Genomic DNA, 18,835 nt, shown 5'->3' with positions numbered 1-18,835 from the left:
ATATTGAACAATAACATAATAACACCGGATATTGTGTAGTACCAATTTTGCTATTTAGTCAATTTAATAGAATCCATTCTTGATCTCAATAATACGAATAAAAAAAGAGAAGAAACAAAACTATAAAGTCTCGTAAGAAAATCACTTATTTCACTATTAAACATTACATACCACCACATATGGATCAGAAAATTGACAAATAACATCCAGAACGAAAGAAAGACTCAAAGCTGTAGAAATTGAATTTTTGAAATATATATGTTGACAACATATTTCGGGATATCATCCGTTCGTTTGTTGAACTCCGACTGAAATCCTGCAGACGTTTCGCCAAGATCTCAGTTGGCATCTTCAATGCTCGCGCTCTTAACAATAGAAAAAATGCAAGCCCTGAAGAATCTAAACAAAAACGAAAATATCATAATAATGCCAGCAGAAAAAGAAAATGCCACTGTCGCACATAGGCGAATTTTCCTCAAAAGCTGGCCAGAAGTCAGAAACTTCAACTTAAAAATCTTGAGCTAAATCCATTACATTTCATTAATCTAGTTACCTGGCTATTATAAATAAACAAACTTTTGTTTTGATTCGCGTTGCTAAGCGCCATATTGTTATTGAAACTTGAAAGTTTATTAATTTGTATTCATTTAATCAGAGTGCATCAGTGTGTATTTAACCATTTTTTCTAAAGTTGGTGATTGAAAAATAATAAAATTATAGTATGGAGCCTATTGCTAGTGGTAAGTACAAGCATATAATTATTATTATCTATGCAATTATTATCAAAATAAATAAGAACTAAAAGTTCAGATTTTCACCTTGCCTTTATCACACGGTGTTGTCGAAACAATTGTCATGTCATAATATATAATTTCGCGAAAATCTGAACTTCTAGTTCTTATTTATTTTAATAAATGGATTTTCATCAAGTAAAAGCCACCTCAGTGCAATTATTATCATCTATGAATTGTTTTGATGTCACAATGGCCTCACTTCTTAAAGTACATAAATGTTTCGTTTTCTTTGGACAAAAAGTATATTTCCCCGCGTTTCCCCATCTTCAAATTAGCATGGAACTTTTATTTAATATGTCCTTAAAAAGACATATTTTCTTATTTATGCGATAATTTGCGATCTTAATAAATATCTATTTTTTAAGAAGTGCTGTCAGTGCTGGTATATATTTTTAATTTTGGTAAAATTTACTATTGTAGGGTTTTTGAACATGCAAAATTAAAAAATGCTAATGGCAATGTTGCCAGATTTACAGGTTTTACGTAACACGTCATTGTTATTTTAATGCCATTATTGTTGCATGAATTGCGCATGTCCCATTTAGTAAGCTCTCGTAATTTTAAAATTTTGTTTTTATTATTAAGCTTCGCAACACCACTTTTGACGTTTAAAAGTCCCGAAACATATTGGCAGTTTTGGTTATGGTTTTCTGTACTTGAGCGTACATGACAGTCTAAAACCTGTGTGTGCCCTGTGTCATTTTAAAAATTTATGACACAGAAAGTTAATCGGTATCTAATCAGATCTTTTTTTATAATGGACCAGGAATTATGAGATATGTTTTTGTACTAGATTTTTATAGACGCAACTGTAAAAATTTCAATAGTCCATAAAAAGACTTGTCATAAAAGGTTCTGCTTGTTTATTGCCCTAAATAATAAGATTATACTTGCGAAATTCTTAATACTCAAAGTACTCAAATATCAATATCTCATCTTCGTTTTTACCCCTTTTCTCTAAAATATTTATGATTATTTTTTGTAATATTGTTTTTGTAATTACATATACATTATCATAATTCAAGGTTAAAATTAGAAGTGTTTTATGTTTTTCTTCAATAATACACATTGTTGGTGTTGTTCAAATAAGTTTTAATAACTGTCACTGAAAAATAAATAAATTACATAAAAATGTGAACAAGTAAGAAACTAAATTAAAAATGTTCTAACGTCATTTAGGTACGACTTTTCGACCACACTGTATCTTTTTACGTGCAGCGCAATAATAGTGTAAAGTACTGTATTATCACTAAATTTTTTCTTTTCTTAAATAAATTCATTATTCATCATTTTTAGATATTTTTTTAAGATAAATAATATTGGCCAGCATTTCAATCAAATTCGCCTGTGTGTATCGTCTTGAATACATCGGATTACAGTGAAAAATTGGAGGAAATTTTGAACGACTTAACATACAAACCGGTCACCCAAGATCCCACCACGTATTTGGAAAAAACAACGAAGTCCAAAATTCTCGAGTCATCAATTAACGAGGATACAAAAAAGAAACTTATACCGAGGCAAAAATCGAGCCGTTGTCCAAAATTCTACGGGCTACCAAAGATACGTAAGGACGGGGTTTCCCTGCGTCCTCTAACTCACAAGTATGCCAGCTTTAGAAACATTTGGGCAGTGCACTAAAACCCATAGTGGAAAAAACAGAATCCTATTTCAAAAATTCAAAACATTTTACTCAGATTTTATGTTCGGTCAGGATCGAAAAGGACGACATTATGGTAAGCTTCGATGTCAAATCCCAATAGCCGAGCATTCAAATAGAGAAGGCACTCCTGTTTATAGAAGAGAAGGAAGATTTTCCGCCGAATATAACGGTAAGTGGATGGAGCAGAAGTGAGATCATCTCCCTCATCTGTGATTGCTAACCTCTTCATGATTTACTTCGAAAAGAAAGCCATAGAGCCGGCAAATCTGCGGTCAAAGACGACTTTTTAAAATTCCTAGATCATCTGAATTCCATTCATCCAAGGAATCAATTCACAATAGAACTTGAAGAAGATAACAGTCTGCCCTTTCTAGATGTACACATCACAAGGACCGAAGATGGACACTTGGATCACACTGTCTATAGAAAACCAACACACATCAATAGATATCTGAACGCTGAGTCTCACTACCACCCATCAGAGATCCAGGCAGTGGCAAATTGCGGTTGATATCCAGGAATATATTGTCAACTCATTTTTCCATCCGTGAATCAATACATGAAAATATATTGATTCAAGGATGAAAAAATGTGTTAACAATATATTCCGGGATATCATCCATTCGTTTGTTGACCTCCGACTGGAATCCTGCAGATGTTTCGCCAAGATCTCACTGGGCATCTTCAATGCTCGCGCTCCGAAAACACTTCTAGCACTTGGAGGATAGCGGTTATCGACAACGCGTGCGGTATTTATAACTTGAATTTTTGAAGTAATGGCAGCATTATACTTATTTGAGCACCACCTACCTAAAAACACTTAAAACTGGTGGACGTCAATTTTCACGTTAACTGAATGAAATTATACCGGGTGGTTCAACGAGATTCCGCTTGTGTCTCTAGCATCGATTTCTGCGCCTGTATACACGTAGCCGTGCCATTGACTTCTCCAATTTACGTGTATACAGTGATACTGCCAGGGCTTACTTTGACTTCCAGAATTTTACTTTAATTTTAATTATTGTATTGCATTATGATTGAATATTTTAATTAGCTATACAATTTTTTTTCGGCGTAACTTAACAATGAATTGTAGAAGTACACGAACCTTCGATCTATCTCTAGACAGGAGCCTAGCAGGTAGCAATTTTCATAATTAAAGTATTAGCTTCATATTTTCTCAGGCTTACAAAAACTTGTGTAAATATTCGGCAAAAAGTAACTTCTTGCATATTCGCATATTTTTTATAAGACAAGTTTTACCACAAACCGAAACATAATTTTAGATGCTCATTTCAGTACCCAAGTTGACAGTTTCAATGAAACATTCAGTTCTGATCTTCTCCTGAAAATGGGAGTATCGTTTTGAAAAAAATGTCTCACCGATTACAGACTATTTTGATTATCAATAAAAAAAGTGATTTTATAATACAGATAGTTATGAATGTAATCAGAATTTCAGCAATTTTTTCGGTAATGTTTTTTTATGATCACAGCGAAAAAGCTTATCGAGATTTACTGAAAGGTATATTGTGCAGTGTCATAATTTGTAATAAAAGTTGGGTAGGGGAACTCCAAAGAATGACTTTGTTGGCCTTTTTGGAAAACCACGATTTAATCCCACCTTTCGCCCTGGATTCTACGCTCTCTTTGGTGAATCTAAGCAAAAAAATTGATCTTGAATCAGTATCTTTTTGGTTTACCGGGAATATTAAATCCAATTGGAGGATCATGAGAAAACATTCAGGCGGCAGAATTATTGTCGACTTCCACTCGATTAAGAAAGCAGGAAAATATCACTCAGATCTTTAAAATGGACAAAAATGAATTGGGCAAGTTTGCTACATTTGTGGATCATGTTGAAAAAACCCGTCCAAAATTTTATAGTTTGTCAGATGACGTTTTCCAAAAAAAATAAAGGCAAACCTCCTGATGAGATCATAGAAGAAAGTGATGATAATTCTTCAGAAGATATTTACGAAAATATGTTAGAAAATCAAAACCCGAATTCGTAGAGAAAAACATAAAGAAATGGAAACTCCTCCAATCAAAACATACATACGCAATAAATCCTAAAAACTTGAAAAGTTTTTTTTTTCAGTTCACTAATGTTTAATGTATGAATTAACCAAAACCTGCAACATCTTGGATACACCAAGATTCTCGATTGAAATCTTAAATAAGGAGCTGAAGAATACTTTATTTTAAACCTTTTGAAAAACGCTCTTTAATCGTACATGTAGCTACATTTTATAAAATTCTTGGTTTACTAGAAAACAAAAACAATTTTTTTGAATTTTTTCATTAAATAAAAAATAATTTAATGAAATGAAAATTAAATATTTCAAAGTTTTAATTCATTTACATCAAACCGAGATGAATATTATAAAATATAGATTTTCTAGTATTCCTCAAAAACGTTTTTGAATAGCTTTATTTAATTGAGCATCACTCGAACCGCTTTGTACTTGGCAAGTGGGAGTTAGGCAAAACACTTTTATATTTCCACTTCGTCCCCAAGACGAAGCTGTTTTAAGTTTCTCATCTCTGTATGTAATTATCACTCAAACGCAAAATAAAATACTTTAAAATGGGCATAAACTGTTTGAAAAAGTATATAAACATTAGTAAACTAAAAGGGAGTCTTTTCTAAATTTGTAGATAAAATATCTTTTTCGGATCAGCTATTTCCTGCTTTTATTTTTTTCTCCGTCCATTTCTTCCGCCGCTATTGTTTTAACCCTACTCTTCAGATCATTCGGATGCTGATTATTTGTTTTGTGAAAGCATAAATAACTTATTCACTTAAGTAGTTTGGTAAACGTCATAAATGAAGCAAGATGCTCCAATTCATTGTTATCCATTATAAAAATCTGACTGATAGTTGTCAACTATGTTCTTAATCTAATGGAATGATGCTAACGTTTTTGTATCGCCAAGGGCTAGTATACCCTCCATTTGGATTTAATGTTTCCCGCAAACCGGAAACGATTTTCTATTATTAAACTAGACAGAATCCTTTTGCAGAGTGCAAAAAATTATCAAAATTAAACTTGATGTCTTCATAAACAACCTTTTTTTGAAAATGTTGAAGAAAAAAATTATTACTACTCACGTAGTCAATTATGAGTTCAAATAATACTGAACGTAAAAACCAATCCAAATCAGGAAAACTCAAATTATTTCATAAAATATTTGAAATAGCTAAATATTAAACAATGTCCAATACAAAATCTTTAATATTTGGAACGGAATTAGAAGAAAATGTGAAAGTTAAAAGTCTTTGAGTTTTATTCAAATTAGAATTTTTTCTTAAATCTTGGCTCCTCAATACAAAAAGCATATTGAGCGATAAAGATCCGCAGAAAACAAAACTGATAACCCCTACTACTTCCAATTTATTCCCAAACTGATATAAAAAGTCTCGTATCTCCCACAAGTCCCATTCGTTCTAATTGAGACCTCAAGCCGCACTAAATGCAATGGAGGCAATAAAATCATGAGTTTATACAAACGACATGCGTTAATAAACTAAAGTGTTGGTACAATTTGGATGATAATGCGAATGGTAATGCACCATTTTGTACGGGTAACACGTATTTAAGGCCTAAACGGCATAATGTGCCTTAATAAATTGTCTGACACAAAAGTGCGCGCTTTCTTACTCCCCAGTTGTCGGACTTTTAAACGCTTTTAAATGAAGTTACATAAAATTAGCGACTTGAATTTTAACAAGTTTTTTTCAAAAACGGCCTTTTTATTGGCCCGTATGAGATTAAAGCCTGGTCTTGTTTAAACATTTTTGCTTTTATCAACGGACAGAGCCTCGAAGAATTTTAATTGGCACCTAAAAAAGTGTTTGATAAACTTAATAAAATGCCGTTTTAATAGTATTCTGGATTTTTTATATCTGTAGCCGCTAAAGGAATTATAATAAAATAACTCTGCCGATTTGGGCGATACCCGTAGTTTCACAAATCTAAATTTTCTTAATTTATCTTATTAATTTTTGGCCATAAAAACATTGCGAAAAGTTCGCTTTAGGGATATTTTGCAACTTTTTGTAAAACAACAAGTTTGAATTTTGATTTGTTCGTTAAACGTGTTGCAAAATAATATCGAAACATCAGATTGATAAATTTCGTACCATTCAAATGAAATATTTACTACTTCAAATTACATCTGTTCATTTATCAATCATCTTATTATATTACCTTGGTTTATTTGGATTTTACAATTGATCACTAAGAAATTTATCAACTTTTTTAGATCGTATGCAATCCTGTTTTTGCTGATGAGACCTAGATAATTTGAAAAAAATAACTTAGAATAATTCCCTTTATCACTGATAATATTACCTGGACAAAACTGCAATATAAAAATGGGTAACAAGTAAAAAATATATACCATTTACAGATGTGATGTTTGAAGATAGATTGTTGATGATTGTTGCTCTGTAAGTATAAGGAACTGATTTTATAATACTATTTAATTTGTTAGTGACTTGTTTTCTTAAGTCTCTTATTACTTCCTTTTAGAAATAAGTCACTACCGAGGTGCAAGTTAGCTCGCGTCCGTGGTAGAATACCACACGTGCACCCTGGGTAACGCTAAATGAGCTAGAGCGAACAGGCGACCAAACTATCTCGCAGATCTCCTGGCCTATACACAGAAACCTCTTTCCCCAATGAGAGGCGCACATCAGCAAACCACAGGCTCTTTTAAGGGCCCAATGACTAGAACTCTCGGGCCTATTGTCCGAATTTGCCAAATAAACATAGAGGGCATTAGCCGATCAAAGAGTGAAATTCTATCTACATTGTTAACCTCGAACGATGTCGACCTGGTAGTCATTCAGGAAACTCATGCTGCAGATGAACAACAACTAAAAACCAGAGGAAAAATCCCCGGTTACGACCTTCTGGGAGCCACTTACCATCACGCTTATGGCAATGCCACATACGCTCGACGCAGCATTGAAAATGCCCATCTCATATCCTGTAGCACACAGAAGAACATTCACTCCGTTGTAACAAAGATTGGAGATATACATAAAACAAACATTTACAAGCCTCCAAAAATGCTTTGGCCACCACAGGTTACAGACTTGCGCCCACACCCAGCTGTCTACCTAGGAGACTTTAATAGCTACCACCAGGAATGGAAATATAGCAAAAACGACGAAAATGGAGATACTCTGGTGGTTTGGGCAGAGAGAAACCAACTTTTTCACGTTTTCCATGCTAAAGCCAAGGGCACCTACAGGTCCGCTGCGTGGAAGCAGGAATACAACCCTGATTTGTGCTTTGTGACAAGAGACCAGTACCATAAACATGTACCAACTAGAAGAAAAGTGCTCGACAACTTCCCTCATAGCCAGCACAGACCCATTATTTACGAAATAGGTATCCAAGTTCCACTAATCACGTCTGTCCCTCGACCAAGCTGGAATTTTGGCAGAGCTAACTGGACCTCCTTTGCCATTAAGCTTGACAAGTGCCTCCGCTGGATTCCGCCGACGCACAAAAATTACGATAGGTTCATTGGTGCCGTCATCTCTTCTGCTAAGAAACATGTTCCAAGGGGCTATCGCAAAGAGTACGTTCCTGGTTAGAACGAAAATAGCGACCATCTCTACCAACAATTGACAGCGGCGACGGTGAGATAGCAGATGAACTCCTCCACAGCCTGGACAAAGCTAGAAGGGATAAATGGACAAGCACAGTCGAGTCACTGGACTTCAAAAAATCGAGCCGCAAAGCGTGGTCTCTTTTAAGAAAACTAGGAGATGACGGCCCAACTGCCCGCCCTAACACTGATATCCATCCAAATAAAGTCGCCTCCCACATAGTCAATACTTCAAGGGGGAAAAGCATCAAGCAATTCACGACTAACATTAAGAAGCAGCTGAAGCACCTAAAACTGACCAGCAACCAACCAACATTCTCCTGCCCCTTTACTATAGAGGAAGTGAACACAGCAATCAAAGACACAAAGAGCGGCAAAGCACCTGGACTGGATGGCGTCCACCCAGAGTTTTTGATACACTGTGGAAAGTCAGCAAGAACATTGTTGTCGAATTTTTACACCAGTATATTACAATCAGGACAAATCCCATAAAAGCTGAAACAAACCAACATAATTGCAATCCTAAAGCCTGGAAAAGCTGCCGACAAGCCAGAAAGCTACCGCCCCATTGCACTGCTGAATGCAATATATAAACTTCTTGAACGACTTGTTCTTAATAGAATCAACCCAGTACTGTCCTGCCACATCCCAATAGAGCAGGCAGGATTTCGACCAGGACGCAGCACAACAGACCAAGTTTTAGCTCTTACAACTTACATAGAAGGTGGCTACCAAAGGAAACTGAAGACCTCAGTGGCATTTATCGACTTGACGGCAGCATACGACACGGTCTGGAAGGATGGTCTGCTCTTTAAATTGCTAAAAGTAATCCCATGCAAAACAATATATCGACTAATGAACAACATGCTTAGTAGTAGATGCTTCGCTTCTCCATGGGAAATGCAAAAAGCTCTAATAGGACCCTAAACAACGGACTTCCACAAGGATCTGTACTCGCCCCAACTTTATTTAACCTGTACATATCAGATATGCCACCTACCCAAAGTCAAAAATTCGGGTATGCGGATGATTGGGCAATTGCAACCAGGGACAAGTCAATGAAAACTACCGAGCGCTTACTCACGAGGACCTTGCGACACTAGGGGAATTCTTTAGGTCGTGGCGACTTAAGCCGAATCCGAACAAGACAGAGGTATGCTGTTTCCACCTAAACACCAAAATGGCTCACAGGCAACTCCAAGTCTATGCTGACAACCACCTGCTAACACACAACACCACCCCAAAATATCTGGGAGTGACTCTAGACAGAACACTGTCTTTTAAACAACACCTCCAAAATACAGCAGCCAAATTAAGAACTAGGAACAACATAATCCACAAATTATGCGGAACAACATGGGGTTCAAATGCTTCCACACTGCGATGCTCGGCCCTGGGGCTTGTCTACTCAACTGCTGAATACTGTGCGCCGCGCCAGTGTGGCTGAATAGTGCTCACACAAGACTTGTTGACACACAATTAAACACAACAATGCGGTTAATATCCAGAACTACGACGGCAAAATGCCTTACTGAAAACCTTTAAGAAGATACAGAACAACCCTAACCTGCCAATCCAGAATGAAATTGCTGATGCCAACCGCAATCGCTTGCGTTCGAGAAACCCGCCAACGAGAACAGCCGAAGAACTGAGGGCAAACGACTTCCAGTTAAACAATTAGCGGAGCAACATACAGAATGAAGCCATCCTAGCTATCAGAGACATGCCCGGTATAAATACTACCCCTCCGGGATTTGGCCTACCACGGAAGGTCTGGTCCACTCTAAACAGAATAAGAACTGGGCATGGAAACTGTGCAGACTTCCGGTATAAATGGGACCAAACCCAAAGTCCCGAATGTGACTGTGGTGCAGAGAGGCAAACAATCCAGCACATTACAACCGAATGTCCTATAAGAAGATACGACGGTGATCCAGAGGACTTCCTGAACGCGACTCCAGCATCGATTGAATACATCTATAATTTAGATATTAAATTGTGACTTAATTATGTACTGTGTATATTTATGCCATACGCTAAATAAATAAATAAACTACCGAAATGTCTGATCACTTTACTGAAAAACCCTAGAAAGGAGACGGAAGATGAGATTTAAATTTATAAAATAAATATATTACAATATAATTCTGAATGTTATAACTCAGTAATGGTTTGTTCAAAGCGTGTGTTAGAAGTTTTTTCTCAGTAGATAAGATCTCTAAGCCATGATCATTCAATTTTTCATTAGGAGGTACTTTATTTTATCGCACTGAGTCAAAGGTTCAAGGATTTATTTAAAGAGAAAGCAATATAGTCTGTTTTCTGAATATTACAGCCGAGTTTGAAAGTATATAAATAGCTTCTATTTCTACAAAACCCGACTTTAACTTATATTGTACAATGTCCCATTTATCACCGCAGAAGACGATAATAATCAGCAAAAAAGATAATCTTCCCTGCTAACCCAAGGTGGTACACTGCATTAATATATATAATAAATATAATTGACCCTAAGAACTTTCTTGACTTTATCAAACACTACCATTAAAATTACCATTTAAAATAATATATATAAAAAAAGTATAAGGAACTGATTTTATAATACTATATATAATATATAATATAATACTATATATAGTGGTTGTTTTCTTAAATCTCTATTATTCAAAGAAACTTCCATAGGCTACTGTAATACTTTTTATAAAACTTGTGAATTCCTCCGACGCAGGGGTTTTGTAAAAAGGCTCTATACTATGTAATCAGCTTCCCCTATTCTCGTCTATTCCAATCACACATTCGACGCACTTACTCCATTTTTCACATTCCGGTCCGTTATAAATTTTCGAAAGCCGAACCAGGTTTGAAGGTGTCCGCAAGCGCCACCAGAGTTCGTCGAAAAGGATTTTTTTTAACTTCAAAAACTAAAAAGTTCTAGCATATAAGGTCCCAATGTCGAATTAATCCTTTAACCTTTATTGCTCTATAATGTTTATGCTTTATTGCTTGATTGGAATGTACTAAATTGATGTTACTATTTGAGTTACTTCTTATTTTAATTTTTAGTTACTAACCAACTGCATAAAACTAACTTTATACAAAAATAAAAAACTTCTAGAGATCTAAATTCTAAGATGTCTTCATAGTCATTGTTGCCACCTTCGTCGGAACTTATATAGCTTTTTGGATTACCTTCTCTGTAGGGTGCACATATTTTATTGAGTGTTCTGAAGATACCTCATCTATAAGCTTTGTAACTAGCATATATCGATCGTATTTCCCCTTGCACTAAGACCATACAATTTCAATATCATTAAACTGACAATGTTCTACTGACTATAATTATTTTTGTGACCTAAAGGTTTCAAAAGTATCCCTATTATCGTTTTAGAAATAAGTCACTACCGAAGTATCTAATTTACCACTGGGCTTAGGAACTCTGTAAGTATGGAGTAACTGCATCTAGCACACGGAAGATGAGATTTCCGTTGAGTATGAAAGACAACACTTACTTGAAATGAGAAATAATTGTGAATAAATTTGATGTTGATTGTAATTGAATTTAATCAGATTCCATCTTTTAAATGTGAGCTGCCAAGGAAAAAATACCATTTTAACTTTTCATCTTATTATCTTCATTGTTACGTTATTAATTAACATTTCTTGATAAATAAATTCTCAACCTTCATCCAGCAAAACTAAGCTTTGTAGACCAAATTCTTAAATTTGTTCTTATCAATGGACTGCTTCATGCATTTTCCTCTAAGATAGTGTAAGAAAAATTCAAAGTTCCTTGAAAATCTACTTTTTGCTTTAAAAATTGTTTTCGTATCTGAAATTTTATTAAATAACAAGGCAGCTTTAATCTTCAATGTGTGTAATATCGACCAAACACATTCTTCTGTTTGCCTCCTTTTTGTTGCATCATATTTTTCCAAGATAATGTCCCATGACCGCGCTACAGGATCTACGATGTGTTTGCCCTCCATTAAGCTTTTTTCGAATTAAGTTAATCGAAGTTAGGCGCTGATTATGGAATTAAATTACGCAAGGTTCGTTAGGGGCTAAGTCGTATTACTAGGCTAATTAATCATATTAAAAGTGATTTAATTATATCCCGCGATGAAGTGTGCACTTTCAGCAACAGCATTACTTTTAATTTTTCATAGCGGGTATAAGCGGCACAACATACGCCCAAAACAAAGCGTAAAAAATGCCAGCCGATAAAAAAAATGTCGATAAATCGGCTTATACCTTTTTTTATTCTTGGCCACTTAGTTATTTTTTTTTAAGTGGCGCCGATCCCGGGGTAGGGTTTTAAAAGATTACTTTAAGCTGTTAAATGGTAATAACAAATATATTATATTTTGATATACGGTATTTTAATTTTTATTATAGGTTAAAAATAAACGAAGGCAATTTATTTAAAGATGCAAGCTTTATCCTAAATTTTTTGCTGTCCAATATTTTGAAACTTTCTTTGTTTTACTGGGAATATATTTGCCAATAAATTATAACTACAATTTTCCAAAAAAAAATTGTTAGTGTTATATATCAAATTAAGCATTTTAAAACATTTTTACATGGTTAAATATTTATAGGCTATTTATTTTCTTTTTATTGGCAAGCTTTTTTAGAGAATATTATGTTATACTAGGCTATATCGCAATATAAAAAAAAGTAAGATTTGAATCATAGTCTTTCAGTTATAACCAATTTTCAATAATAGGGGGGGGGGACCCATTTTTCAGTTTTTTTTTTTCATTTGCCCTGTATATTTTTGAAAATTTGTCAAGAATAGAGGTTTATAGAGCCATATTTGCTGCTTCTTCTGGTTCAAGAATATTTTTGGGCACGTAAACAGTTTTTGAAAAATGATACTTTTGTGTAGACCCATGCATGCGCGATTTTTTATTTTTTTAGAATACTTCCCGACCCCCCCCCCCATTTTCAATAGGTTTCAAATATAAAGTCGATCGCTTCAAATTTCGGACACTTATCGTGTTTCATAGCAAGGTCCAAATAACAGTCGAAAATCGCGAAAAAAAAGATGGATGCCGGCGTCAGATCAGTGCCATTTTTTACAAGCTTATGTGTCTCGTGGATGATTAAAAAGGGGGCAAATTTCAATTTTGTAGCTCCAGCGGAAAGTTATTCAGGAAAAATCAAAAAAGGAGAACGGAAAGCGGACAGACAAAAAAAATTTGTTTTTCAACGGTGATCATTTCTGTAACAACAGCGATCCTGTAGGACCTACCGTTACCGAGATATAAAATTTTTATACGAGCGCAGATGTAGTAACAAGCTTTAAAGCATCCAAGGAAACAGTGTCACGTGTATTCAAAGAAGAAATGAACATCTAAAAGTGTGGCACTTTTTTTTAAATAATGTTCAGTAAAACAAAACATTCAAATTCAAATTTATTTCGAAATATTTACAATAAAACAATTGTTTTTACAAGTCAACTACAAAGTATAAGATACCAAAAATATCACAAAAAAAGTTAATAAAAACGAAGTTTACAAAATTTAAATAACACTATGCCAATCCCAACCACAAACACTACCTTATCTTGTGTAATGTAGAAAGTCCTTTCAAGTAGAATTTTTTTAAGTTCGCTATACATGTATTCAAACTTAAATCCCTTAATCTGTTGGATAATTTAATATATAAGACAGGACCGTAATAGTTATGAATGTACCTGCTATCAGTCAATCTTGTAAAAGGCAATCTTATATCAGTTGTATCACGGGTGCTACTTTCGTGGATTTTAGTATTTGTCGTAGAGAAATTAGCATTCTTCTTCACGTAAATAAGACACAATAAAATGGCAACGTGGTCTTACGTCATCCGCATATCCTGTTCCCGACAATACTCTCACGAATCTCTGTAAAGAAAATACACGATATGTATAAGCAGAATGGCTCCATATAAGTAAACCGTAAGAACATTTAGAGACAAAAAGAGAGTGGTAAGCCAACATTAACACAGACCAAGGCACAAGATCCTTGAGTGATCTAATTAAAAATATGTCGCCGGTAATCCTATTGCATAATTTGTCTACATGATCTTTAGACATTAGATGTGAATAAAAATGAAACCCCAGGTATTTTACTGAAGCTGGATTTCGTAATCATCGTTTCTATAAGTAAAATTATTTGCTGTGTTTTTTGCTGGTTAAGACTGAGTAAATTGCAGTTGCACCAATTATATATGTTAGACATTCCATTATTTAACTTATTATTGAAAGATAGAAAATTGCAATCGTTATATATTGGAACCGTATCGCCAGCGAACAGTAAGATAGTCCCTTGATCAATATCAGTCAGTCTTATGTCGTTTATGTATATTAAGAATAGCACTGGGCCAAGCGTGGAGCCTTGTGGTTGTCCAAAAGGCTCTCAAGGATCTTTACCTTACTTATTTATTTATTTATATAACAAGTCTTTAATAGTAGCTGTCCAACACAAGCACACAATATGTAAATTGATTTTTACAAGCTACATCAAATTAAGAACTAATTACAGCTTTTTATTACAGTGTGTTAATTGGTATACCGTCTTAAGTGTCGTTTAAAGACTTCAAAGCAAATAGGTTCAGATTCGGGAACATGTTGGAGAGTTATAAGAGTGGTTTGAGTGATATCTAGATACAGCGCACGTTTGAGTGTTTCAGTATAGTTCTTTAATAGCTAATCGTTGTCACTATACAATAATGGCTATTCACTCTATTTAAAAATTTATACAGCTTAAGTGATGTTCTTTTGAAACATCCTCTATATGTTTGAGTCCCAATTTTCCCACCAAACTAATAAAATCTGATGCCATCTGATGCATCTGACAAAATTTTGCTAAGACAGTTTCTTATATTAAGACAAAATTCATCTATAAAATAAAAACAGTTGAATTTGGATTCATGGAATAGGTGGAATAATTTTAGTTATTTTGCGCAAAATCCATAAACAGGAAAATCTACACGGTGCTCCTTTTAAATTTCCGAATTTGACTTGAAAATATATGTTGCTATTTTAGAATCTAGACCTTAGAATTCCATTCATGGTCACAACCAAAATTTGATAATGATATATCTCTGCTTTGTCTAGATAAGATTAAATTGGGACAAAAAATGTTTTGATTTTCAGTTATTTATTGATTTATGACAGCTGATTTTTAATTTGTACAAAACTGAATTTGTTGGAAATACCTTAAATTACTTAATTGCATTACATTATCGATTTAAGTAAGTATATAGGTATAGAGGATGGCACTCAACATTACTTTCCTTGTAAGCAATATTTCTCTATGGATTAAGTAGCCAAGTCACTAAATAAATAAGAACTAAAAGTTCAGATTTTCACGAAATTATATATTTTCACATTACAATTGTTTCGACAACACACGTGTCCTTATCAAATGTAATATTTACATTACATTTTGTTAATCTCCATGGCTTCCAATAAATTTAATTTTCTGTTTTTTGTGGCTGTATGTAAAATATCAAAATTGTGGTCAAAAATGTGTTTTTCTATTGTTTATAAACGCTCTCTTATGTTCGTTAATGCGTTTCTTGTAGGATCTACCTGTTTGTCCAATATAAATTTTGCGGACAAGATCCGCAATTTTAACCTGTCCCACCCTGACGCTGATTTTTCAGATTTTGGACATTTCGTTTTATTGTTTTTTCAAAATTTTCCTATTGTGTTGTTAGTTCTGAAAGCTAGTTTTAAACCACATTTTGACAAATGTTTTGAAACTTTTTCACTGGGTCCTCCTATGTATGTAACTGTTTTAAATTGTTCGTGTTCTGTATTAGGTTTCGGATAAATAGAGTCTGCTATTGTCTGGATTTGTTTTTTATTTATAATTTTATCGATAATGGACGGATTGTAGCCGTTGTTCAGTGCAATTTGTTTAATGATATTAAGTTCTTTGTTGTAATTTTCTGCTGAGAGAGGCGTATTAAGAAGTATGTGTATGAAACAGGAAAATGCAGCCATTTGGTTTGTATACGGGTGATTTGAGCTGTTATGTATGACTGTGTCCGTGTGTGAAAGTTTATGGTAATGACACGGTGTTGTCGAAACAATTGTAATATGAATATATACAATTTCGTGAAAATCTGAACTTTTAGTTCTTTATCTTGATAAATGGATGAATGGATTTTCATCAGTTCAAGCCAAGTTACAATTCATGGAGCATTTCCCCTGCTGTTTCAGTGCCTAAATTTTAACTAGTAACCCAGATTGTCTAATTTGTCATCGTCACGTGTCTTCTTCGCTATCGATTGTCCTTGACACATCGTAACACCTTTATCTCAAAAAACGTTGGGCCCAAGGGCAAATCCAACCGCGTTTGTTCACACGCGTTATAAATATTAATGCTCACATACGCACGGAATAGATTTAGATCGTTGTTTATCAAATTATCGTTGTTTAAATAATTTTGTAAGTGATTTTCCGACCAACACCAGATCGAAGCAAATGGTTGATAATCATACGTTAGGCTGAGGTCCACACTAAACATTGTTGACAGGCCCTCTTGATATATTAGGTGTTGTTATTCATATTGCGCTGTTCGGTAGATGATTTAACATGTTTTACTTGTTGAGATGTTTTACGTTGGCCATTGCCGAGATATATGGGCCTCTAAATTTATGTTTTATGACTTTCGACTTCGGATAATGTCGTAAGTTAGACTTAGTGAGGAATTCGTGAAAATAAATAATGCTCCGTTTGAGTGTCTCGTAAATGGGCTCACTGCGAAGTAAGCGTCTAATAATACACTATAGAAAAAACAGCGACTCCAAGCTTAAATGATGCAGTCGCTATAACAAAAACTAACTGGTACGAATGTCTCTTTATTTATTTGGCAAAAAGCAACTTATTGAAATTAAGTTAGCAAAGATCCTTCTAAAACAGTGTGAATTACTTTTGGTTTTAAATATGCCTCACTTAGTTAACAATAAAGAATTAATTAAATTATATGCAATATTAACGTCACAGCTTAAATTATGCAAAAATAATAACCGGGGTCAAAACTTATCAGTTTGAAATGTATTTAGTACTGCAATTGTTTTTTTGTTTGGTTTAACATTTTAGAACATGTTTTCATTCGGTAAAACGATTTTTTTTTAAATGGGCCGTCGGACTACAATTTCTGAGAGAAATTTAATTATTACTCATCACAGAAATGGATACAGCCAAAGAGAAATGGCCAAAATGGTAAATAAATGTCCGTCATCTGTTCAGCATATCATTGAGCGTTACTGTAATGAAAATAAGGTCGAGAATAAGTCCAAATAAGATCTTCAATGAATGTGAGGAAAGATGGATTGTAAGAGAGGTATCCAGTTATCAAAAAAAATAGTGTCCCAAAGATGTGCGTCGAGGTGGAAAAACAGTTTGGAAAAATGTGTAAAACCGAAATAATTCGACGAAACCTGCGAAAAAATAATTTACATTGTCGAACTGCCAGAAATAAGCCGTTCATTAGCCGAAGAAATAGACGCGTGGGATTGACATTGGCTGGAGAGCGTATCGATAAAGATTTGAACTTCTGGAATTCCGGAAAATATTTGCCGATGAGACCAAAATAAACTTATTTGGATCCAATGGAAAAATATCAGTATGGAGAAAACCTAACGAAGAATTAAAACTGACAAATTTAAAAGCTTCGGTAAAGCACGGTGGGGTTGGAGTGATGTTATGGGGATGTATGTCCCTAATTTAAAAAAAAAATCGACATTTTGGTCTATTTTTGACACTTTTGACACCTCACATTCCAAGTTTAGCTTTTAATATTTAGGAACCAGACAGCACGATTTCATTCATAATTCATAATTTTCTCTACCTTCAAATAAATGTGATTTCGCAACCTTTTAAAAAAATTAAGCAGTTTTTGGACAAAATATGAAGAAAGTTGTTTTTTAGCTCTTTTTGAACACAAAAATTAAAACCAAGAGTTGACAAGCAATATTTCAGGACCTTCGATGCCAGCCACGTTGAAATTTTGAAAATAATTTATATTCCATTTAATTTTAAATTTTTCAATTTATACATTTGTAAATGCTCCTATTATTTACAAATCTTCTGGGTTCCTCCTGCGATGGTTGATGATGAATAGAACTGAGTTTCAGTTAAGCTCTGAAGAAGACATCAGGATGATTGGTCATACGTTAGCAAGTTCGACTCAGCAAAAACCGACGCAGGAGGAATCCAAAAGTTTTGTAAATAATCTTACAGTAGCCTGTGGAAGTTTCTTTGAGAAATTATGATGTCACTATCCACGTGGATTCTATTCTACATATATCTATCTCTATTTAAGGAAGCAGAAACCGAAAAGAAGAAAAAACCAAATAATAATGAAAGAAGTTAACATCCTACTCTAAACCGCATCCCACTAATTTAGTTAACAATTTTTAGTGTTAGTTACTTTTGTTTAGTTGGTTTACTAGGACTTAATCAGAATCTTTCGGGTTCCTCGTCCTGTCCACTCGTTAGAAGCTTTTGAAGTTATAAAAATTTCTTTTTTTTTCAAATTCTAGCGTTTAAAGTTATTCAAAAATTTTCTTTCAATTAAAAATATTTTCCTGGTCACACCACTTCAGCTTACAACGAAGGTCACACCCTGAATATTACATTAGAATTTCCACCTATTTTCAATTGTTTTATAATAGTATTTTATGCAATAAGTGTGGTGAACAGCATTTGAGTCAGTAGTTTATTTGGCATGAGTTTAGGGCAGCGAGGCGAGTG

Source organism: Cylas formicarius, unplaced genomic scaffold (genome assembly GCF_029955315.1).
Source record: "Cylas formicarius isolate icCylForm1 unplaced genomic scaffold, icCylForm1.1 PGA_scaffold_7__23_contigs__length_41026272, whole genome shotgun sequence".
Taxonomy (NCBI): Eukaryota; Metazoa; Arthropoda; class Insecta; order Coleoptera; family Brentidae; genus Cylas; species Cylas formicarius.
The sequence above is the reverse complement of the archived record's forward strand: the minus strand, read 5'-3'. Positions refer to the sequence as shown.